This window comes from Hemiscyllium ocellatum, chromosome 28 (assembly GCF_020745735.1).
Source record: "Hemiscyllium ocellatum isolate sHemOce1 chromosome 28, sHemOce1.pat.X.cur, whole genome shotgun sequence".
Classification (NCBI taxonomy): domain Eukaryota; kingdom Metazoa; phylum Chordata; class Chondrichthyes; order Orectolobiformes; family Hemiscylliidae; genus Hemiscyllium; species Hemiscyllium ocellatum.
In genome coordinates, this window is record NC_083428.1 from 8,572,809 (window position 1) to 8,587,313 (window position 14,505).

Consider the following 14,505-nt stretch of genomic DNA (forward strand, 5'->3'; position numbering starts at 1 on the left):
AAGGACACAACTAATGCACCACTAGAGAGCCCCAAAACCCCCACTGGAAACGCGCATGGGTGGATTTGAGCCACTGTTTGCTAAAGAGCCAAGAACAAATGAATGACAATCTCTTAAATGGCCTATCAGTAATCAATTGACCAAACATGAACCTATACAGAAGGCAGTCAATGCATTCAGAAGGTAAGGGCCGGACAAGGGAAAAAATTCCGATGAAAATTGCCTGCTTTTCCATCACTTCACAATATGCATAATGGATAGCCCAACATCAGGATGAGCTTAACAGCTATCCTGTGGAAAATTAACCAGCAAGGTAAGAGACTTCCAGTATATATTTGAATAAAGGCACAAACACAGAAAATGCTGGAGAAACTCAGCAAGTGTGGCAGCATCTGTGGAGAGAAACACTTAAGAATCCCAAAAGATTCTTAAGTGGGATCTATCACATACATATGAAAGGCAGACTGGGTTTTGGTGTAACATTTTTTTTGAAACACTTATGGACTGCTCCTCTCTCAAATTTGACCATATAATAATTACTTAAATATATTAGATTATGGGTTGAATTGCTAGTATAGTGTCTGAACCACCAACCTTCTGACTCAGAAGCAAGAGTGATATCAGTCAGCCATTGCTGGCATCGTTAAAACCTAATATTGCTGTACTACATTTCAAATCTTTTCAGTGCTAATCTCATGGACAATAACGCTTCAATTCTAAGAATATAATCAGTGTTTCATCTTCTCTATTACAATGCCCAGTTCTAAAAAAAAAGCATCATAAAATTGCTATTCAGGTTCTAATGTGTTTACACTCTTTGCACAACATAGACATCAGCATGTTTTAGGGACACAGGAAATATTCAGACAATGCTGAAAAGCTGCTCAAATTTAGTTCCTGAAATTAATGTCATCCTGATCTCTCAAGGTATTGATGCCTCTTAGGATACTTAAGCCCATTTGACATGTGTTGTGATAAAAGAGGAACTTGCATTTATATTGCACCTCTTATCTCCTGTCCCAGAAATATGGCAAACTCCCACTCCAATAAACTTAAGCCATTATTATGAAAGCACCTTTGCCAGTTCCATTTGACATATTCCTGGAGATTTAGTCAGGTGGCCTTCAAGTGCTCCACACCTAGTCAGTCAACATTTTCAGATTCAATATTTTTGTCACAAATAAGTGAGTGTTGAAATAAAACTAAAACATACTATGTTCTGTCATAGCTCTATGATTTTACTAGAGACTGTCTTGCAACTATGTCAAGATTAGAATTAGAATTAGGTGTACTGCCATGTGTATTCAAGTACAGAAGTACGGAATACAGTGTGTGGCTGGATGGGCTGCTCAGAATAATGAACTTATGATGGAAAATGATGGAGTTGTCATGGAGTTACAAAAGATGGGCAATGATTAAAACATCCTGGGAAATGGAACCCAGCCTTGACTAAAGTGACTGTGTGAATAAACATGCTACAGAATCTAGACAGGGCGCAGACTCTGACAGACAGTTTGCAACCAACCTGGTAGCTGCTGACCCTATAATACACACCTGAATTTGGGTTTGAATGAAGGCAATGGATTCTGTCCTCAGGACAATCGGAAACATTGTGATGTGTACCAGACATGGCAATGCCTCACACCCTTGGTTGGAGGAAGTTAGGTACACCCAGCATCTCCAGGAATGGAGGCTTAATGACCACCCTGCCATCAACATGCCAAGGCATGGTTGGGTCCAATCGATTAGGGTGATTGAGCTTGATCGATTGACTGGAGGACACTCAAAACCACCACCCACCCACCCAAAAGGGGCGCAAAGACTTTGGAGTATAAGAATTGCTGCAACACCACCCTCAGCTGTGGTAACGGGAGAGTGGTAACTCGAGAATAACCACTGAGAAGAGAAGACACCCCTGAAATCATTGGGAAAAGACCAGGTGACATCAAAAGAGCACGGCCAAGTTCCAGAGCAGTGGTATATGGTTGTTAACGCGTAGAGAGATTTGCAGTGTAAATTATTAGTTTCACCTGTATTTTGTGATGATAGTGTTCATTGTGTTAAATAAACAAATACATTTGTTTTACTATTACTAACAGTCAACCACAGTTCTTTTGCTAGATAGAAGAGTTGAAACACACCATGTGGCAGGAGCAACAAATGAAAAGTTTATAATGTTGCCCCACATGGTGCCACCTTAGGTACAAATCTTAGATACAAAATAGAGAAATAAAGAAAAAAAAAGTTACATTACCTTACAGTTATTCATAGTAATAGTTAGAAAAATAAAAAATAAAGAAGATAATCAATTAATTTTTGTAATTACTGGACATTCCAGAATAAGTGGTATTGTCATTGGATGAGTATTCCAGCAATCATAGGCTAATGTTCTAGTAATGTGGATTCAAATCCCATCCTGTCAGATGATTACATTTGAATTATATAACAACTGGTATAAGGGTGACAATGTAACCACCATCAATTGTCATTAAAAAATCTGATTCATTAATGTCTTTTAGGGAAGGAAATCTACAATTGTTATCTACTCTGCATGTGTTTGCCGCCCCTCAGCAACGTGGTTGACTGTTAACTTGTCAAAATATTGAGCAGATGAGGGATATGAGGATTTAGCATGAAAGAGAAGTTGAGGCTGGTGACAGATCAGTCGTGTTTGTATTGAATGATAGAACAGGCTTGAAGGGCTGAATGGTCTCCTCCTCTTTATTATCGTACCCTATGGGCAATAAATGTGAGCTAGCAATATCCACATTTCAAGAATTAACTTTTAAAAATGACATCAAGGCATGTCAGGGATCTAACCCACCCCCAGTGACGACAAAATCAGAAAGGTTGATACTGCTAAAACATTGCTTGGCAAGGGCAACAGGCAATATGGAACTCAGGTGGATAAAAGGAACTGAGGTACAGATCAGCCATGCTGTAACTGTGAAGAAGCAGGCCAAAGAAGCTGAATGGTCCACACATATTTCCATGTCCTTATAATCCTGGTGAGTTAGCAATTCTTTATGTAGACAAATAATGCAGCTCTTTTGCACATGCTAATTTCTCATGTTCAACACAAGGTTAGTGACCAATTAAATGATTTCTGATGGTTTTTATTAAGAAGGAATGCTGGCTTGAAGACTGGAAAATTTCTTTGCTTTGGAAGTAGTGCAACACTCACATGAATGATCAGAAAAGGTGAGGAGGGCCTGCATTCAATATTTCATTTAACAAGGCAGCATACCCACATTGGACTGTCAATTTAGATTATATGCGTGAAATAACTCCAGGAAGGCTGGTATCCTGTCATCAAGTCACTCTCTATTTAGACGTGCGCAGTACACGAACAATGATGAGCTAGCTCAGAGCCAGTTCCTAGAGTGAAAAAACTCTGAGAGTCCTGTTTATATCTATCAGCCAGGGCTCCTTGATTGGTCCAGGTTAATAGTTCCAAGTAGGGAACTCACACTCAATGAAATCTACTTGGCCAATCTCATTCCAATCACCAGAATACTCAAATTTTGTAGTCAAATTTGAGCGCACAATGTATTGACTCCAGACCTGAGAGTGCTATGAACTAAATCATCCTTTAGGAAGAGAGCAAATCTATGGATCCGCACCTCACAGTGGATATACAATTTAGTAATAGTTTCAGATAAACAAATGGGGCCATCTAAAGGTAGACAGAAAAGTTTACTGATTGTGAGTGGTAGTGTTCTTTCATGAACAATTACATCTTCACAACAAGTTCCTCTTTGTACTGTTTTAGTGCAGGGTGTACCAACAGCAATAACTTACATTTCAATAGCAATTTGAATGTAGAAAATACTCCAGGTGATTTAAAGGAGTGTTATAAAGGAGACATTTGGACAGGTGACCACAGACTTGATCAAACAGAAAGGTTATAATGAGCATCTTCCAGGTGAAAAAAAAGTGAAGAGATGAATGAAATACATCTGGGTTTTGTATACAATTATTCTATTTATGAGTATAGGAATTTGGGATGTAATGTTGCGATTGTAAAGGACGTTGGTGAGGCCTCTTTTGGAGAACTGTGTATGGTACTGGTTGCCCTGCTATAGGAAGGATATTATTAAATGGGGGAGAGGGTGCAGAAAAGATTTACAGGGATGTTATCAAGACTGGAGGTTTTACGTTATGGGAAGACACTTGATAAGTTTGGACATTTTTTGCTGGACCATTGAAGGTGGAGGAGTGACCTTAAATCATGAGGGGGATAGATAAAGTGAATAGCCAAGGTCTTTTCCTTCAAGCAGGAATGTTCAGAATTAGAGACCATATTTTTAAAATGAGAGGAGAAAGGTTTCAAAGGGGCTTGAGGGACAACATTTTCACAGAGAGTGCTTCATATGTGGAATAAACTGATAGAGGAAGTGGCAGATGCAGGTACAGTTACAACATTTACAAGACGTTTTGATAGGTAACTGGGAAAGGCTTAGAGGGATATGAGCTAAAAGCAGGTAAGTGGGACTAGTTTAGTTTGGTAAATTTGGTTAGCATGGATGAGTTGGGAATAAGGGTCTGTTTCCTTGTTGTATGACTCCATGAATCTATAAATCATTCCCAAGTGCCAAGTCCTTCTTGTCATCACTGTTTCAGGAAAATGATATTTCAGAAATTTCTGTCTGTTAAAAGATTTTATGGCTGGTAGACACAATGCTTTGATATATTGGCCACTCAATATTTTTAGCCAAGTCCACACAAGACCTTTGCTTGGCATTCAGGGGATGCAGGTCCTGGACCTCTTCCACCGCCGCTCCCTCACCACTCGACGCCTGGAGGAAGAATGCCTCATCTTCCGCCTCGGAACACTTCAACCCTATGGTATCAATATGGATTTCACCAGTTTCCTCATTTCCCCTTCCCCACCCCACCCCAGCTCCAGCCTTCCAGCTCAGTACTGCCCTCATGACCTGTCCTACCTGCCTATCTTCCTTTCCACCTATCTGACCTATCACCTTCATCCCCACCCCCATTTACCTATTGTACTCTTTGCTACCTTCCCCCAACCTCCTCTTTGACCTATCACCTCCATCCCCACTACCATTCACCTATTGTTCTCTATGCTACTTTCTCCCCACTCCCACCCCCCTCTCATTTATCTCTCCACTCTGCAGGCACCCTGCCTCTATTCCTGATGAAGGGCTTTTGCCCGAAACAATTTTCCTGCTCTTCGGATGCTGCCTGACCTGCTGTGCTTTTCCAGCACCATGCTAATCTAGATTCTACTCATTACAGCAACTTACATTTATGTAGCATCTTTAATGGTGCAAGATGTCTGCATGGGTTTTCTCCAGTGCTCTCGTTTCCTCCCACAGTCCAAAGATGTGCAGTTTAGGTGAATTGGCCATGCTAAGTTGTCCATAGCGTTAGGTGCATTAGTCAGAGGGAAATGAGCCGGGGTGGGTTACTCTTCGGAGGGTCAGTGTGGACTGGTTGGGCCAAATGGCCTGTTTCCGCACTGTAGAGAATCTAATCCAATCTAAAAAATAGTGAACTTTGCTCCCCTGCACTGGCTCCTCAGCCATGCATTCAACTGCTCTAGCCTCCTATTCCTACCCTCACTAGCTTGTAGCACTGGGAGTAATCCAGATTCATAGCTCCTTGAAAGCAGAGTCATAGGTAGATGGGATAGTGAAGAAGGCATTTGGCATGCTTTCTTTTATTGGTCAGAGTTTTGAGTATCGGAGCTAGGAGGTCATGTTGTGGCTGTACAGGATTCTGGTTAGGCCACTTTTGAAATATTGCATATAATTCTTGTCTCTTTCCTATCGGAAGGATGTTGTGAAACTTGAAACGATTCAGAACAGATTTACAAGGATATTGCCAGAGTTGGAGGATTTGAGCCATAGGGAGAGGTTGAACAGGCTGGGGCTGTTTTCCTGGAGTGTCGGAGGCTGAGGGGTGATCTTATCGAGGTTTATAAAATCTTGATTGGCATGGATAGGATAAATTGACAAAGTCTTTTCTCTGGGGTGGGGAGTCCAGAACTAGAGTTTAGGGTGAAAGCAGAAGATATAAAAGGCACCTCAGGGGCAACGTTTTCACATAGAGGGTGGTGTGTGTATAGATTGAGCTGTCAGACGACATGGTAGAGATTTGTACAATTACAGCATTTAAGAGGCACCTGGATAGGTATATGAATAGGAAGGGTTTAGAGGAATATGGGCCAAGTAATGGCAAATAGTACTAGATTAGGTTAGGATATCTGGTCAGCATGGACGTGTTGGACCGAAGGGTCTATTTCTGTGGTGTACACCTCTATAACTTTATGACTCTATATCCAAAAATTCTTTACAGTGAAGTTTCAGATCTAACATGGTGGAAGAGAATTCGGAATGGTGGCTGAAGGCACCATCAAAGACATTTTTTTGAGGAAGCATTTAACGAAGATGAGAGAACATAATGAAGCAGAGGAACCTGATGAGAGTTCTAGAATCTTTGGTTTCCACTGACAGTAGAGATGGAGGAGTGATTAGGGGAGACTATCAACTTCTGATGAAGGATTTATGCCTGAAACGTCTATTCTCCTGCTCCTCGGATGCTGTCTGACTGGCTGTGCTTTTCCAGCACCACACTCTTGACTCTGATCGCCAGCATCTGCAGTCATCACTTTCTCCTAGGAGACTAGCGACTGTGTGTTATTGCACCTCAGGGGTTCAATTATATATAATTCAGAGTAATCCCTCTCTCAAAAATAGAAATCACTCCATACATTTCACCTAGGAGATCCAGATTGGTGAGATTATTGCCTATGAATCACTCAACATGTGACTGGTATTTTCAGATCTGGACAGACTGGGAGCAATTGTTTGCTTTTTGTCTTGACCAAAGAGGAAAAATCAAGTGACAGTCCACTTACATTCATATAGAATCTCTCACATTGAGGTGTTCCAAAATGCCCAACTGAGAGGTAATCAAGTGCTAATGGCTACTGAGCAAAAGAAAGCAGTAGCAGAATGGAGGTGACCAAAGATTTGCTTGAAACAGGTGGGTTGTTATGCAAATTTTAGAGGATAATAGAGAGGTGATAAAGTAGAGGAATTTGGGATGTGAATTCCAGAACCTGGGATCCACAAGTCAGTGGGCATGGCTACATATTATGGGATGAAGCGAGATGGGGAATATATGAAGTGGCAGTCAGAATAATGGGATGGTGGGATAGAAGGTGTTTAATTATCGGAGAACATTATCATTAAATATTCCCATTTTTAATGATAATATCCTCTACATATCGGGTTAAGTTGAATTTGATAAAAACAATATTCAAGGCAGTGAATTATATTAAATCATTTTTGGCAATATGCTAACAGAAATTATTAATATAATAATTGCGCTATTTACTTCCAGACTACACACAGTCTCAGCCTGTCCTTAGTTTGTCAATGTTACAAATTAGCCACTAGCATAGTCCTTTGAAAGTTAATAACCTATAAAATCTTTTACACAACTATTCCCATGGATCACAATAGTGGTTGACTGGTACATTCAGGAGATGTAAATAGAATACAAATCTAAGACTGTGAAAGATTGAAAGGGAATATATGGAAAAATTCCTTGGCTGCTTCTCCAATGTATCAGATAGTAATGACAATATAAAACTGAACCAAATAGACAGGATGGCTCCAGATTTTATTTCTCGTTTATGCTGAATTTGTTCAAGTGTCTAATTGCAGCTTGTGTTTCTATCCCAGCTGTGTTAGCGTTTTGAATGTTTCAATTGGCTCAGAACCTCGGCTTTATGAAGGTGGGAAGAGAAACAGAGTTCCTGCTCAAGTTACTGTCCTGAAATGTGTGTGTGTGAGTGTGAGAACAGTGTGTATATGAACATTAAACAAAAGTGTGGATTCAATTTAGCTATATTAGTCCTCCCCCCTCCTTCTCATATTGATTAGGTGTAAGGTAATATAGTGGTTAATAAGACTCCAGAGACATGAGTTCAACCTCACTAATGCAGCTGGGGAATTTAAATTCAGTTAATTGCACTAATTTTGCAAATATAATATGCACTTTTCTGAAAGAAAATCTGGAAGTAAGGATGCATGGCATCAACTGGAAATAGTTTATTTTGCAGCCTAAAATGACACATGCACATACACACACACAGACAAACACACAGATATACCTTGTCACAGGACAGTCATTTGAGCAGGAAGCTTGTTTCAGTGTTCCTCCTTTTCATACTGCAATTGAACTACCCAAAATATTAACACAACTGAGACAGGAATGTATAGGAACATAAGAATAGGAGTGTGAGATGTAGATGATTTGGTGGAGGTTTCATTAAAAAAGGAGTGTGCAGTTAGCCCCTTGAGCAAATTCAGGATCAAATCTGGAACCACCTGGTCTGTTTGGTGCATTTAAGATTGCGTTTACTGTCTGATCCATCGAAGGAACGGCCATGGAAAATCTTTCCAGATGCCTTACGTATAATAATATACTCTTATATAAATGCCCTTTTTCAATGGAATTTCTTTTTTATGTCTGTTTCTAGGGCAAAAACAAGAATGGAATGAGTTTATAAATGCCAAAACTGAATAAACAAAGTTCAAAGTGTACTTATACAGAAGACTTATGAAAGCCTTGCACATATACCTAAATGTTCCAAGCTAGCCAAAGAAACATGTCTGCATGTCACATCTATGTTCAGTTGATTAATAAACACTGCCCATTTGTTTGGTGCACTTGACAGTTGGTATGTTTTGCTGAAATTCGAGAAGTGACCGTTCAGCAATATAGGGTGGGAATGGAACCTTTAGCTCAGTCAGGGTTGCTGACAACTTATTTATCAAAATAGTTACTTTTGCTGATATCTAAGTAAATTTGACTCTTTTATCATGAACACTTACGTGTGCATTATATTTGAGTGTGTATTATATTCAGAAAAATATAGTAAATAAAGATGATATTAAAGCATTCATGTCAGTAATAGTGACCGTGAAACCACAAGATAGACATAGAGGACATTTGGGTTCAGCAATGCCCTTTAGGGAGGGAAATGTACTTGACCTATTTGTGAGTCCAGACCTATGACAATATGGTTAACTTCCAACTCTCAATTATATTAAAGAAGGTGGATCATCACATCTTCTCAGAGGCGATTAGAGATGGCGAATGATGATTTTGACAGTGACATTCACGTTTCACAAATGAATTTAAAAAGGGCTGGCAACTGCTGACCATGCTCAAATATGGCAATTTAGACAATGCTGAAGGTGTAACTTCAATTCATAAATCAGAATGTCCTGCTTTTCATATGATCTGGGAAGTAAGCATAGGTAAACCATCACTGCTTAGGCCTCATCTAATGTATTACACATGAAATTGTAAAATACTTACAGCCTAGAAACAGGCCCTATGGCCCAGTTATGCCATTGTCCAAGCAGCTGTGTAGTACAATTACATTTACAAAAGACACTCAATATTATGCCACTCAAAAGATGAATAATCAAGGAAAGGGCTCATGCTGTTGGCATTAATGTATAATTATAAAAAGAGAACTAATTAACTGACAGGAAACAAAGAGTAGGTATTAGCAGAGATTTTTCAAGTTGGTAAGTGGAGACTAGTAGAATGCTAAGAGGGTCTTAAATCCCAAAAGAAATATTACCAGTACTGCCTCTGTAAAATTCTCTAAAAACAATGGCAGGACAAGGATTCTAACATCAGTGTCCCTTGAAACCAACAACCCCACACTGGCTAGTCAGCTGTGTTGGGCAGGCAGCATTGGCTGCATGCTCACCATCAAGACTTCCAAAACAAGCTCTCTACTGTGAGCTTTGTCACAGTAAGCAGTGACCTGGAGGACAGAGAAAATTGTTCAAGGGCATCCTCAAAGCCTTCTTGAAGAGATACAACATCTTCACCAACCTATGGGAATTTCATGCCCAAGACCACTCAAACGATCCTGAGCATTTCTAACAGGCCCAGGTAGAGGTTAAACACACATCATGGAAGGGCTATGCAAATGTCTGATCACCCCATTCTTTACCTGTAAGAAAATGTGCAGATCTGTCACTGGACATTTACTCACCTAAGGACCCATAACTCTGGAGTAGAAACAGGTCATTCTCGGTCTTGAGGAAAGACCTAAGAAGAAGAAGAGAAGCTACAAAGATTAGCCTTTACAATCTATGTTAATCATTTAGGTGAAGGGCAGAGAGTAATGTACCTAAAATTATATTTAAAAAATACAAAAGTACTGGAGAAACTCAGGAGACCTGATATCATCCATGGAGGGAGAAACAGAGTTAACATTTGGAGTACAATTTACTCTTTCAGAACTCAATATAATGAAGTATGTAAGTTTGCTGATGATTGTAAAGTATGTGGAAATATAAGCTGTGTCATGCACATAGAGAGGCTGAAAAAAAATTGTGAATGGACAACAAATGGAAGATGGAGTATAACTGGGGAGATGTCTGAAGTTACTTAGTTTGGTCAAAAGAATTGAAAACAGAATTTTTTAAGGCGTGAAACCTCTAAATGTTGATTCCAATGAGACCTGGGTGAGCTCATCCCTTGAGCTTGTACACGGAATATAGGAAGTTAGGTTAGAGATACAGCAAGCAATTAGGAAGCAAATGATATGATGACTTTTATTGCAAACAGGCAGCAGTGCAGAAATTTTGCTCCAATTATAAAGGGCCTTTGTTACACCCAATCTGGAAAACTTTGTCCAATTTTAAAGGATGAGGCAGTATAGAGAAGATTGATTCGTTCTCGCCTTGTGGCAGGATATACAAGGATGGTGATGCAGATGTCTGGGGCATTGGCTGATGTAATGCTACTTTAGTAATGTGTGTTTATCTCCACCCCAGATCCTTTTATTCTTCTACACTTATGACCCCATCTTAACCACATTTATGGACCTTTAGAACCCAAACAATTTGATAAAATTTGTCCCCAAAGAACTTTTCAGGTCAGAAGGAGGTCACTTAACCTCATACATCTCTGCTGGTTCTTGTTTAATTAGTCCCACTCCCTTGTTCTTTTCACAAAGCATTGAAATAGTTTAACCTTTTCAAATATATGTCCAATTCCCTGTTGAATATCACTATTGAAACTGTTCTTCACAGACAGGACATTCAGATTACAACAGCTCTGAGCACATAAAAATATTCTGGTTACTGATCCTCCTGCTAGAATAATTTTGATTTCTTCACCAATGTTGCCTTTGTTTATTAGTTCAGATATTATATTCATGTGACCTTCTACAGATGACATTCTCATTACTACATCTATTGATTCAATCAACCTGAGTGAAGTGAGTTGAATGATCAAATATGATACAAACACAGTGTTAACAATCTCTGCTGACTCAAATCTTCTCATCCTGAATCTATAGAGTTAAACTTACGTTTGAGCATTTTAAAAAAATTATTGATGGGATGGGGACATCACTGGCTATGCCAGTATTTATTGCTCATCCCTAATCACCCAGATGGCAGTAAAGAGGCAACCACATTACTGTGGATCTGAAGTTACATGTAGGCAGATCAGGTAAGGATGGTAGATTTCCTTACCTCAAGGACATTCCTGAATCACATGGGTTTTTCCAACAATTGACAATGGTCCCATGAGCATCATTAAATTCTTAATTCCAGATTTTTTATTCACAGGATTTGAACCCAGTCCCCAGAACATTTCCTCTCCTAAAGAGTACGAATCTAAAAATAAATCAACAGATCTAGAGGTTACAAAAGTATGAAAAGGGTAAAACTGAAAGTACCATATTATCATTCAGAACAAAACAGATAAACAGACATCACAAATAGAAAATTAAATGTGATCTGATAGCCATTAAAGAGACATGGCTGCAGAATGACATAGATTCAGACCTGAATATTGAAGGAATGGGACATTTAGGAAGGACACGAAGCTAGGACTCCAAGGACACTGCATTTAAATCATCCATGTCATGTAGTTCATAGCCAGGATGTCTCAGTTACAATCCATTGTCTTGACTGAATAAACTGGTCTTGTGGTGAGGAGACAGGAGGACTGTGTCAATTCAATGAACAAATCAGAATGTGAATCAAAACAACAAGAAAACTGATCATGTACGTAGAAAAATGGTCAACTATGCTAAGTTTCATCCAAATAACCTTCATTCCAAATTTCTGCCATTTTCTTCCCTCTTGCTTAGTTGTGTTAGGGATTCATTACTGAGGGACTGGTGGCTCTTTGTTACTTTGTCCAAAATTGCTCTGCAGACTTGAACAGAAGCAAAATACGATTGGGGGTGTTTGCCAAATGCATTGAGTAGGATTAGCATCCATCCCATCAACAACTGAGCAGAAAAACTGAGCCTTACAGGTTACTATAGTGCCAGTATGTTCCAATGATGCAGGTGAAAGGTACCACAGGCCTGAGCAGAAGAATCATTAAATAGTTACATTTAATTAGATTCCCATTATATGTTTGTTATGCCCAATCTAATTTCTCAGTTTAAGCTTACTTCTTACTATACTTGATTGATTGATGAGCTACTTCCTAACATTTCTTTACAACTATCTCAGCAATCAATGCAGTCTGTTGTCTTCCCATCACTCTCACTGCTCTGACTGCAGCCTAAAGCTCCATCTTCATAAAACGTAGCAAGAGAGAGTTCTATCGATAATGTTTGTCCCTTGTGATCGACTGAATATTAAATCTCTGGAGAGCTTCGACCTATCTAGAAGTGAATGAGTAGTTTCTATACAACAACTAGTAATTACTTTTAATTCCTTTCCTTTAGCTTTTAATGTTGATTGATTTTCCCTTGTCTTATCTTAAAAACACTCAGCTGTTGTTCAATGATTACCCACCAGGATTTGTTGTAATTGGTCATAATATTGTTCACCCCTCACTCCTGTGCCCGCTGACTTTTAAAAACCAAAAGAACTTCAAATACTGTAAATTAGGAAAACAAAATCAGAAATTGCCGGAAAAGCTCAGCAGGTCTGGTAGTATCTGTGGAGAGAAATCAGAGTTAACATTTCATGTCAAGTGACCCTTCATCAGAAATGAGGAAGCTCTGAGGAAGTCTCAGTTGACTCAAAATGTTAACTCTGATTTCTCTTCACAGATGCTGCCAGAACTGTTGAGCTTTTCCAGCAATTTCTGTGTTTGTTTCTCGCTGACTTAGGCCATTTCCTGGTCTGATAATGCCTTAAATTTAAAATTCTTATCTTTGGTTATAATTCATTTGGATTTCCCAATTATGTGCAACCTATTCCATCGCTGCACCCTCGGAGATCTCTGCAAACTTCCAATTCTGCCCTCACACATCTCCTATTTTAATCACTCCTACATTGGTGACAATGTGAACTAAACAAACTAGAATTATGAGTCCAATTAGGACTGTGGTCCATGGACTTTAGGGATGAGCTTTCTGAGTTTAGATGTTGCAGATTACCCACAGGCTGTCAATGCACCAAGTTCGAATATGTTCAAACTCTTATTTTCTAAGTTGAATTTCTGATGCTAAACCTGCCGCAGTTCAGTCTGTCACTTTTACAGCAATAAGCCAGAATTTAAAAGTTGATGCCTGTATCTGCAATGTCCAATTTCTAAACATTATTTTCTGCTCCAGAAATAAAGTTTTTGTGTGAAGGAAGCATTACAGTCCAAAACCCTTAAGCACAAATAGTCATCATTGTCACAGGGTTCCATTGTGGTTCCTGCTCCTTCGAGACAAAAGATAAGATGGAAATACTTTATATGTAAGATGCAGCTGTCAACCATATGCCGCTGGTTATAAAAATGCTGCTTTTTTTCTTGTACTCAAGTTTAAAATGAAATACAGAGGCAGGCAGAGCAGAAGAAAAGAGAAACAAATATTTCCATTTGTATTAGATGCCCTGAAGAGTTTGCAATAATGGCACATCAGGATGACTTGAATTCAATGCAGGCTTGCAGGGACATTGTGTCTTTAGTCAATCCATTACACATCAATAAATTACTGTCACATGAACACAGCTTTGATGCATAAATTGACAGAGGAGAGATAGTAATAGTGACAACCTGATCAATTTGCATCACTCCCTACACTTATCCCCTTTCAAACATACAAACATACAAATTATGAACTGAAGTAGGCCACTTGGAAGTTGACTATACATGGAATGGAGGGATATGGACGAAGGGCAGGCAGAAGGGATTAGTTTAATTTGGTGCCGTATTTGGCACAACATCATGGATTGAAGGGCCCGTCCGTGTGCTATACTGTTCTATTTCCTATGTTCTATGTTCTATTTGGCTCGTCAAGTCCACCATTCAATAAGAACATTCCTGGTCTGATTGTGGTCTTAACTTTTCTTTTCTGCCTATCCTTGATAATTATTGACTCCTTAGTTAGTTAAGAAGTTATACAGCTCTTGGTTAAAAATATTCAATGACTCTGCCTCCATTAATCTCTAGGAAGGGAATTTCACAGACTCAGAGCCTTTTCAGAGAAAATGAATTCTCCTCATTTTAGTTTGAAATAGGAGACCCCTT